Source organism: Python bivittatus, unplaced genomic scaffold (assembly GCF_059951505.1).
Source record: "Python bivittatus isolate LINGU-HERP-01145 unplaced genomic scaffold, Pbiv_v1 ctg000040_np1212, whole genome shotgun sequence".
Taxonomy (NCBI): domain Eukaryota; kingdom Metazoa; phylum Chordata; class Lepidosauria; order Squamata; family Pythonidae; genus Python; species Python bivittatus.
The window spans coordinates 1,928,081-1,938,035 of record NW_028277032.1 but is presented as its reverse complement, the minus strand read 5'-3'; the positions used below and the strand labels follow the sequence as shown (position 1 = coordinate 1,938,035).

Sequence of the window (9,955 nt, the reverse complement as noted above, 5' to 3'; positions counted from 1 at the left end):
CTATATTATACCAGTTCCCCTTTTAATTTGAACTTTTTTTAAAAAAATCTTTGAAAAAATGACCTACTCCCTTAAGCCTGGTGGGCCTTAAGAAAGGCATCTGGTGCCTGCAATACTGTGACACTTCACACTTCCAAACCTTTACTTTCACAGTCATTATATGATTCTCCTCCCAAATGGAAGCAGCTGATAGAGAAGAAGACAGGAATAAAGAGCACACCAGCTGGTGACAGGGCTGATAGAAAAGAGGTAGATGATAGCAAGGAGCTCTTCCCACCACCCAGGTGGTGTACAGGAAGTCCCCTTTTTTCAGCTTCTTGAGATGCAAAGCTGATTGTTTTGTAGGAAGGGAAGTTGATCACAGAAATATTCACTCACCCCCACCACTTGGCTCACAGAGCACAGAAGGAGAAGGAAGCTGATCAACAGGCGGAACACTGCAAAAAATCAGAATGTGTTGCTAACCTCGCCAAAGCCAAACAGGAAGATGATGAGCCAAAGATGAAAGTCTACTAATGAGCAAGCAGAAAGGCTGTAGTTGGGCTGGTAAGAATACAATGGAATTTCTGGACTCCAGCAAACAGATGAAGAAAAGGAAGATTAGAAGGATAAAGACAAACTGAAAGCGGCCCCCTGGGAATGGGTAGGTCTTCCAAGCTACAGATGGACATAGGCCCCTTCAGAACTGAATCTGACCATCCAATTCAGCATGAACTTCAGGTGGAAGGGAAAGGATGTGTTGGTCAATACAGAGGTGTGTTATCCAAAGAAGTGGGGGGTGTCTGAAGACCCATCCCTCTCAACTCTGATTAATGGAGCCTCCTTCACTGAGAAGAAGATGGAAGAGCTTCCGGCTAGATGAGGATAGGAAAATTGTGCACTTGGAGAAGATCAGCATGATGGAACAGTCGGACAAGTAAGTCCAAACAAAAACCTAGAGGATTCACAGTGATCAGACTTGGACAGTGAAAGAAGCAACATGGTAGCAACATTAATTATATGATCATCAGTAGAAATCAATGGGGCTTCTTACATATGAAGAGCAGAAGAACAGATACACCAAACAAGTTCATGGAAAAGCATGCAGGAATGGATTTCTCCAAAGCAAAATTCCACTAATATGATTGTCCCCTTTTCTCTCTCCTTACAGTCTTTTACAATTCAAAATAAATAAACATGCAAGGCAACTGAAGGATTCAGCTTGTCCACAGAATAATGCCATATACATTTGATAGTGCTGCTTGGGTTTAAATCTGCTGTACTTCTGTTCCTCTGTGCAACCTACCTCTGAATATCCAAATTAGGTTGAGCTGGCCTACCATTGTCAATTCAATGAATGTCAAATCAGCTACAAATTGACATTGCAATACTTTGTGTAGATGATGTTTTTGAAAAGCCAATTATCCTTGCATGTTTTAAGTTGCCAGCTGTTTATTGCTGGTTCCCAAATGAGTACATTACAAGTTTTCCACTGCTTCTGTTGACAAAGGTTTTTTTCACGCTTCAGCTCACAACCTTCCACTATGAGCACAATCTGTCAGCTAGGCAATTTTTGGACATGGGTTTAGCCACTTTCAGAAGAGTGTTCAACATATATTTAAACAAACAGGTCTAGTCGCCTTCCAGTTTGTTCAGAAATAGCCTGAGTGTCAGGCTGTTTGATAGCTCCCTAAACCCAAAAGTGATTCTTTCCATGCATGCTTCTCCCGGAGTTCTCTTTAGCAAGATTTATTGAGAAGAATGGGATGGGATACAAGAATTCCAGCAACGGAGTATTTCCCATTTAGAACCAATTCATCCCCATGGGTGAAGACTTTGATTTTGTTTCTAATTCTAATGATCTAGCAGTTTGGCAAATCCGCTACTAATAGTGAAGCATGCAGCTGGGTGTTTATATGAGAGTCTCTTGAACCTTTCTCGGTCTGGAAATCAGAGTCAGAGGTCTGAAGAGGGAATGAGGGATGTCAAGGAGCAGCAAAAAATGGAAGTAGTGTGATGGAATTTGGACTTGAGTCTCCATCCCTTTTGCACATGTGCTGCGCAGTACAAAAGGGGCAGAGTTTGCTGTGCACTGTTACTTTTGTCATTTTGACAGATGCACGTAATCCTGCAGAGGCCTCTGCATGAACTGACTGGTCACTAGACCAGATAATGTGACATCCCACTGCGTCCCAGCACACAGACACCCTACTGTCATCCAAGCTCAGAAAATCACTCAAGGACACCGATAGCGGATGTTTCCCCATTGGCTGGTGAAGTTGGGTGGGAAGAGAAATACAGCCAGGGGAATCCACCCACGGCTGCCCTTAAATTGTCCCACATTAAAACTGTAAGGACCATGCCAATCACCAGCCTCTTTGCTAAGGCAGATGACAGCTCGGTTGTTGGTGCAGCACAGTTCATCTTAGCATCCTTTTGTCCTGACTCAAGAGCCAGAAGAATGCGTGTTAACCCAGCAGTGGGGAGAAGCCCCATGCCCTTTTCTCAGTAGGGGTAAATCAGAGTTTTTCTCACATCAGAGAGATTGAGGAAAGAAGCGACAAATATTAATTACGGGACAGTTAAGCCCTTGTCCTAACAAACCACTTAAATTGACCCTCATTAGAAGGTTTTAAGATATTAGAAGGATGTGTCCAGGTGGCCACCAGGAGTTGAATTCAATTTCAGAGTATCTTTCACCTTTTAAGGATAAGAACATTCTCACCATTCTGCATCTCTTTGGCTGCTCTTCACCCGGAGGTCCAGCCCATCCTGCTCTGCGTTAATCTGATCATCCTTTGAATTTTTTCTTAGAAATGTGTGGTATAAACATGGATTTAAATGCAGGTTGTAATGTTCGGTGTCTTTCCATATTCACATTTCCAAATACATTTTCTCTTAAAATAAGTGATGGCATTCCTCACTCCCCTCTTTTTTGAGCGAAGAACTGGATCTGAAATTTATGACAGTCAAACACGAATGTCATGGGGAAGAATGTAATTCTTTCTTTACTCACACAGGAGCCAGCCAAGTGAGTCCATTGAGGCTTATTCTCAAGTAAAGGTGCATAGCACTTCCAGCCAAGTTAAAATCTTCAAATTAATTTGAGAGTGTGGTGCAGAGACAGGTCATTCATATCCAAATGTGCAAAGGCAGATGTAACTCTTAAGAACTTGAGAAAAACAATGTTAGGAAAAACCTTCACAGACCCACCTTTCTGTTAACTGGAGAAAGACTCTTACTGTCTGTGTTGGCCCAATACATTTAAGTATATAAAGATAAAGATGCTTCACAGGACACACTAAGTTTGGTTAGCATTAACTTTGGCAATATTTTTTCATGGCAGCTGATTGTGAAACCTAGTCCATTTCATTAATTTGTGGCTCAATGTATGGTGCAAATTGAGAAAAAGGGCTAATTCACTAACCAGACTGAGCACGCTTAGTGAATGCAAGCATTTTGTAGTCATCTGGTACCTTCTGGATTTCACCCTATTCCAGGGAATGCTAGAAGTTAAGAATATTTCACATCTGGATGGTAAGAGGTTGAGGAAGGTTGAGAAGGTTGTGGCTGGCTTCTTCAGACTGAGTTTGGATTATAATTTCCCTTTCTACCACCTCCCTCCTCCATGTCTCTCTCATGCAGGACAGATACTGTAGTTATATTTACTAGACTCTGGATAGCTATGCTCCAGTCTACCTTCATAAGCCTTGAGAACAGGTTGGTCTCTTTGAAGGCCAGGTCTTGCTTCTTCAGGCATGTTGTCTTGGATAGATGCTCTGCAGATCCAAGGCTGCAATGGATAAGCCCCACAGGTCATGGGATGCACACAACATTACGTTATGGAATCTAACAAGTTGTTCCGAATGGTTCAATTGAAATAGACCTGGTCTGAGTGATCAAAACAAGCCATTTTGCATTTTCCACAATATTTTCAGCTTGTGTGAGATGGGCGGCTATATAAATACGATAAATAAAATAACATTTTAGTGGCAAATATTTTGCGTAGTTCTACATGCTTCCATGAGAACTTCTCGGATAAGCAGTGCATTATCCCATCTTTCTTAATCTGGAGCAAGATGCCTTTGGATTAATCTTGGGCCACTGGTATCTTTGTCATTATTCAGACACACTTACTAGGAAATTCTGTTCACTTCAATGACTGGGAAATTCCAGGCTGCATGCTGCTTAAAATCCAAGCCAACCAGTTAATCCTTGTTCTTCCTCCCCATCTGCAGATTTCTCCTGCTTTGCATCTGAGCAAGTATTATTGGGTCCTAAAACTAAAGAAAAAACACTTCATCCCGACCTCCATCCCACAAAATACAAATGCTAGTGGTTTGCTCCTCATCCATCACAATCCAGAATATGGCAAAAAAACAAAAAACAGTCAAGGTGAGAGCCATGACAGTGTAATCAAAGCTCTCTCTGTTTTTGTTTTGTTTTTAATATGCAGCAGGGAAGAACACAGGACACAGATCATACTAAGCTTGGCTAGTTTGAACCTTAATTCACTTTTTTGTGGGCTAGGTTATTCTGTGAATCCAGGCCATTGGGCTGGCATATGGTTCAGTGTATGGTGCCCGCTTGAAAATTGGATAAACTGAGTCTGTAGGCTAAGCATATGTTCAGACATAGATAAATACACACAAAACACACACACATCCAGATTGATACTTATGAATAAACTGGGTTGGTAGGATAAATCAATTGCAAGGAAGATTCCGTGTTTGTTTAAAGTTTGGCACAACCACCATTAAAAGGCTTGCAAAGATATTCCCATTGCTAAGACAGGTACTTGGGGTGAAGTGGTGATCTTGGATGATGGAAACATGTCTCCACAAGGGGCAAAGTCCAGCAGATAAACTATTCCCCCCCCCCCCCCAAAATGAACTTTATTTTGATATGACCATCTGGGGAGGGAGGGAGCTGTTATTTCTGGGAGGGGATATGTTGGTTAGTTTTGCCTGAAGTATTAATGTGTGAAATTTACACAGCTGTCTGGCATTTCTTGCTATGATGCGCAAAATCCTGGTTGCTTATCTATACATTGCTGGTAAGGTGATCTTTATTGACAGTACATAAGCAGGAATTGGCACTCCAAGTTAGTCTTTTTCCACTAAGATACTCTTCCTTGCTACTCTCAGGGGCTGTGGACAGTATGTCTTGATATGTTTAGAATTGGAAAGGGATTCATATTCTAACCATCTGGATATTCCTCTGTTATCAGTTAAGAGGACAGCCTGCTCATCAGTTTGCATAACAGTCATAAGTAAGAGACTTTCTCAAGTCTCCACCTTAGGAAGCTGGATGATAAATTGAATTCTAAAAGGGGAGATAAAAATAATCCAGTTGCTGAAAATTCTGTACCCTTCTCCTATCCTCCTTCAATAAATCTTGGTGAAGAGACTCTGAAAGAATCTTGTTTCTGGGGAGGTGGGGTGGCCCTGATATTCTCCTAATGGAGACCACCAGCTCTGAAAAGTAACCACCAAGTTGAGTTTGTGGTATTAGCAAGTGGCTGTGAAAGCATAACATGGGGTGCATGGGAGTGGGAGGGTAAAGAATGCCCACCATGTGCTTTAAGGGTAGAAATTCACATGGCCTGTTGTACTGGAATGTACTCCAGGTCACATATAAGATGTATATGTGACGGTTGGGGTAGACTTGTTCTCATGATTATACAAGCAGGACTATTGTGTCACCACAGTCAAGCAACCTCAGTGCCCCCAGCAAGGTAGTGGGGCAGTCGAAGGACTGCTGAGTGTCTCAGCAGCCTTTGTAATGTACCATTAAGAAGTCTGAAGCACAACACTCAGAAACAGGTGAAATCTAAGAGCTGAGGATGTGCACGGAGCAGGTGGAAACCCTCTTCTCCTCTTATGTAAATTAAGTACAGTTGCAAAAATGAACCCTTTTCCATAATTTGTTCTGTTTTTTTAAAAAAGAAGCCTGCATAATTATAGCTCTGCTTCTCCTAAGGACGTTGAAGAACACATTGATCAAGCCTTGTTGTACTTTGCCCAGAGTCACTTGATTGTGAGATGGGCGGCCATATAAATTTGATGAATGAATGAATGAATGAATGAATGAATGAATGAATGAATGAATGAATGAATGAATAAAAGCCAAGAAGCCTGCTCTAGCTGCAAGGGAAGGCAGCAGAACAGGCCCTGAGAAGATTTCCCCTCTCATAAGGGCTGCCTGTTCAATCACAGATTAATTGCCACGGGCCAAGGTAGGTGAAGGTTCCTGAAGCCAGCTCACTCTGTCATTAGGGAATGGACAGACGGACGGATGGATAAACAAACAAACAAACGATGTATTGTGTTTCTCAGCTGCCATGTGCAGGTAACAGTAATTGCTGTTGGGGTGGGGGAGACGCAATTACTGGGCAATGTTGTAGAACGTGTCCTTTCAGAATATTGAGAGAAACCATTTCTCAAGAACCGGCTTCCTGCTGAAGAAGGAGAGGAACCAAATTCTGACTTCATCCCAGAAAGTCGCCAGAAACCAAGGACTTCTGCTGATTCAAAACAATGTCTAGTTAGCAGCCCAGCTCTGCATCATCGCTGCATCAGTCATTGTTCAGCTGATGGATCAATCAGTCAATTCACTTATGGAATTCCTTGCCCTGAGATGAAAGGACAGGTCATCAAGATGGCTTTATGTATGGATGACACAAATGCATACAGGAGCAGTTGCACAATCATTAGAACAGACTAAACAGAAGGAAATAGAAGGTCCGGGGATTAGGTGCCTCCACGTGGAATAGGGCAGGGAGGTAAATAAAAGGGATGGCTTGTAGAAGTCATGAATTGGCCATCAGGGCAGCTGAGGTACTCAACTGAGATGGGCAACCTGTGAATGCCTTGTAGTCCCCAGCACCATATCTGTGGCCCAGGGGGAAAGCCAGGATCCCAGACTGGCCAAGTCCAACATTTTTGGACCTCTCCCACCCCCTCCTATTTTTGAAACTTTAGGGTTGGGTTTTAGAGGAAAGCAGATTACAGCCTGAATAATCAGGAAAGTTTTCCTTGGGGGCTGGTATTAAGAGGCAGAAGGATTATTTTTAAAAAGGTCCACATTTTCAGCCCCGCCTATATGTGATGTCCCAATATCACAGGCCACACCTCCATGGCCCTGAGACAGGACAGTTGGGCCCAAGCCAAAATCTTTCATCTGAATCTCCTTTTTTCTTGTCTACTATATTTAATACCAGAGTTCTTTCTACCAAAAAACCATCTCCACGGTAGCGAAAGATATACCTACAGTTGATAGTCTGTGAAGGACAATCAAAATCCATAATGCTAAATATGTGTATTTTAAGAAAATAATTATGGCTTACCGCTTTTCTTTTGGCTGGAAATGACAAAACATTGGAAATCAAATGATATACTTCAGAGTTGGAAGTGGAAAATTACATCAGCTGAGATATGCTGATTGGAGATGATCAAAGCGCTCATAAAGCAGGTCCAATTTATAGGTATATCTCAAATACATGCAAGGAACATTTATCAAATCAGCCTTTAGCTCATCAAATTATACTACAGAAAGGTCTTTTCTAAGATCGGTATCCCCTATTTGTATGAAAAGTAGGGATTTCTTCTTCTTCTTTGTGTTCTGTTGTATGTTATATGGCTTGAGACTTAAAAGAAAAAAAAAATCTCCTCCAGCAAATCACCAGAAAGGGCCCCTTTGGCCTCTAGAGGTATGTTCCTTTCTTTCAGAGGAAAGAGACAAAGGTCAGATCAAAAGAACTGCCACGTCAATTTTGCAAAGGGGCAGCGCTCAGAAAGAGGGCAAGGCCTGGCCCCAGGCTCTTATATTTCAGGCACCCGACCCGAGATGTGAAACACGCAGCTGTCGATCCAATCAAGCCAGATCTCTCCTGCCCACTCGTCTCCTTGATATGGCGAAATGCTTGCCTGTTCCAGCAATGCATGAATGGTGGAATGTAGGCTGGGACCGGGAGATGAGGAGGCAAAGCATGAAGAGCAGAAATGATTTTACAGCCAGAACAAGAAGGAAGGGAGATGAATCAGCCCTCAAGGGGAAATAACCAAACAAGATCAATTAATCCAACATGTTTGTACTTCCACAAATGTTTTGTTACTAATAATATTTCGGCAGAAATCTATCTTGCAGATGTCTACAGGCTCCTGATGGGTGGGTATGCTTCAAACTCAGGAACATACGGAGAAGAGAGCCAGATACGAAGCCAGGATGATCAGAGGCGGAAGGCAGATTCTCCTGTTTTTTTCTCCCACTACCGCCCAGTTCCCATGAACCCAAACAGCCCCAGCCCAGTTCAGCAGTTCTGGAAGTTCACCATCATGCTAACTGCATCAAAAATTTGGAAGCCCAGACTTCTCACCCACTTTTCCCAGGAAGTATCTGGCACCTTTTAAGTCCTTCTTTCTGGAAAGCACAAGCACGGCTTCCCCATTGCCAGGGAGGCACCAATGGTGTGGCTTAGCTGGACCAACACATCAATGCTTGGGAAACACCTTTTTGATAGCTTGATACTGGCAATGCTCTGTAATAGAGCACACGCTCTTTTGGCTGTTCTTTCTCTCTAGTTGGTTTTCTTGAAAGTCTAAGAGAACGAAGGAGGACAGTTGACTGTGCTTATCTGCTCCCAGGACCCAGCTGTTGGGGTGGGGGAGTAGTTCATTTAATTTAATTTAATTAATTTAATTGGGTTTCTTTAGGTTAAATTTAACCAACTGGGAATTAACTGACTGGATCAAGTGACCACTTTTCAGGCTTCAGGGATGTGGCAGGTAATGCAGTGAGGTCATCAGAAGGGCCAGGAAGTAATGTTAAAATCATTTGAAGGGTTGGGAGAGATGAATTAAATTGGGTACATTTTATTTCATTTTTGTAAAAGTGGGAGAGGAGGAGGAGGAGGAATCAGAGAGAAAATCAAGAGCGGTTTTGTTAATTGGGAAGGTAATTAGCAGTACATACAAAAATATAGCATCTTCAGGAAGAATAGAGATATTTTAAACAAATTCAGTGCCTTGATCAAAATACATTTGCATGGCTGACAGTTATTAAGACAAACTTTTTTAATATAGCTAATGTGGTGATCAGATTTGACTGAATTTGTCTTCTGCGATAGACATTGTAGGAGGAGAGCCATGTTAGTCTATGGTAGCCAAAAATCCCAAGGAGTTCAGTAGCAAAACTGATGCAGGGTTTAAACCGGAAGGTTCCTCCCCACCTCACCCCAATTTAAATCCTACTTCAGTTTAGCTACTCCATGCAAATTGATGCAGTCAGCTGTAGCTCATGAAATGTATGCCTTTTAATGCAATTTGTTATTTTAATCAGAAAAGGTGCTTCCAGGCTCTCCTGTTCTTTCACCGTAGATTTTCAAAAAGCTCTTCACTCTTCTGTTAATTTTTCAGTCCAAACAAATCTCTGTCCCAAAACGGCATGCTGAGAATGGTATAAATGGCAGAACGTGAAGGTGGCAGGCAGTGTTTGAGCGGCTGGAGGAACCTTCCCCAAGTTCTTCCATCCTGGAGGGCCAGGAAAGGCTGCAAATGGGATGTGACAGCCCATGAGCAACAAATCTCAGATGCCTGGATTAAAGGCAAATCAGCTCAAAAATGTCTCTCTCCATGAAAGCAATGTGAGAAGGTGAACTACATCATGAAAAATGGTTTGCAAAACCACGTCTATGGAGCAATGTTGCATAGAAACATGTGTATAATCTCTCTCTCCCCCCCCCTCTCTCTCTCATCTATCATCTGTCTATTTATCTATCTATCTATCTGTCTATCTATCTATCTATAATCTATCTATCTATCTATCTATCTATCTATCTATCTATCTATCTATCTATCTATCTATCTATCTATCTATCTATCTATTAAATTTATATATCCGCCCATCTCATGGATGTGACACTGGATGGTGTACAATTCAAACAATTAAAAACAGCCTTAAAAAACATTAAAAAACA

General features: G+C 42.0%; 1 pseudogene; it reads left to right on the top strand.

The window, feature by feature from the left end:
* The first annotated feature begins 253 nt into the window (after positions 1 to 253).
* LOC112542789 (nuclear migration protein nudC pseudogene) lies at positions 254 to 1,119 on the top strand (annotated as a pseudogene).
* The last annotated feature ends 8,836 nt before the right edge of the window (positions 1,120 to 9,955 follow it).